Source organism: Bison bison, unplaced genomic scaffold, assembly GCF_000754665.1.
Source record: "Bison bison bison isolate TAMUID 2011002044 unplaced genomic scaffold, Bison_UMD1.0 scf7180017864273, whole genome shotgun sequence".
In the NCBI taxonomy this organism is placed as follows: Eukaryota; Metazoa; Chordata; class Mammalia; order Artiodactyla; family Bovidae; genus Bison; species Bison bison.
Genome location: NW_011494845.1, coordinates 1,432,993 through 1,434,652, shown reverse-complemented (window position 1 = coordinate 1,434,652; position 1,660 = coordinate 1,432,993).

Genomic DNA, 1,660 nt, shown 5'->3' with positions numbered 1-1,660 from the left:
ATTTATGTGGGTATAGATTGTATTTAATCTCTGTGCTGTAGTTGTTTCAGGCATGACAAACAGAATCACTATATTAGTAGAGAAGTAATGATGTCTGTATTGAACTACAGAAGTTGAGAGGAAAATGAGAAACATTTGGAAACACAATTCATTATCTTTAATACTCTCTGGGAGGCAAGTGAAAAGCAATAATGGATTTTTAAAAGTCTGACAATACTAAGTGTGGGGGAGGAGGTAATTTAACCAGCTAGCTCAGTGCCTTGCACATAGTAAGTACTGTAACATTTGTTAAATTGCAACGACTTAAAGTTGAAGATCATGATATATTTTTGTCTGGATAAAATTTAAGTTGAACTTTGAGAAGTTTTAAGCAACTTCTTTTAATTGACTTCAGTTAATTAACCTTGTTACCTCACAACAGGTACCCACATTTTTTTAAGATTCTATTTTTTAATTGTTTACTTCTTTCTTTTTTAATTTTAAAAATATGATCTCACATTTATAGGAGACATGGAAAATACAGAACAAAGTTACATATAGTTCCACTATATATTACAATTATTTTTTTTCATTAAACTCCTTATTTATTATTTTTTTTTACTTTACAATATTGTATTGGTTTTGCCATACATTTTTAGTTGTAATTTCAATATCAAACTCTGAAAAATTAATAAAAAGAATAGACAGAAAAATAGAGATATAGTAGACCTGGAAAGCACTATGAACCAATTCAACATAATTAAGATTTATACAACTTTCATGTAACAGCAGGATACAAATTCTATTCAAGTTCCCATAGACTATAAACCAGGAGACACTGGAACATATCCAGGGACATAAACAAGGTGCAATAATTTCATGGTCTAAAAGTATTGAAATCATACAGAGTCTGTTCTCTTATCACTATGAAATTAGGTTAGAAATCAATATCAAAAAATATTTGAAAATAACGCACATATTTTCAAGTTCAGTGTGACATTTACCAAGAGAGATCTTTGACTTAGCCATTGAAAGCCTCAATAAAGTTAAAAAATTAAAACACACACATACACACAGAGAATGATTGCAGAGAAGAAGGCATTTAAATGATAAATTGATATCAAAATGAGAAATTAATATCAAAATACTTTAAAACACCATGTAATTGGAAATTAAATGTCCACTTTTAAATGATGGATATGTCTAAGAAGTCATAACAAGGAAAATTAGAAAATATCTGTAACAGAATACAAATGGAAAGAGAATTTATCAGAATTTGTTGCATGTAGCTGAAGTTGCAACTAAACACAGTGTGGAATCTTGAATAAGGTATGGAAACCAATAATGAACACTAGCATAAAATTTTGTGAAATTTGAATAAAATCTATACTTCAATTAATAAAATTATATTGCTTGTTAAATTCCTATTTTTTTTTACAACGTAGTATTTCTTTATATTCTCAGATTGGATTAGATGTTTCAAGCCTCATTCAAAAATTTTTAAGAAAATCACTAAAATAATAAGCTTTCTAGACTTTTTGCAGTAATACTAGAATAAATGGAACTATATCAAAGTTTTGAATGAATATAAATTATAAAATCTAGCATTCTATTCATACTTAGCCAAAGTGTCATATGTTTTTAGCTAAACAAAAATTCCTAAGTTTTCTAATATATATTA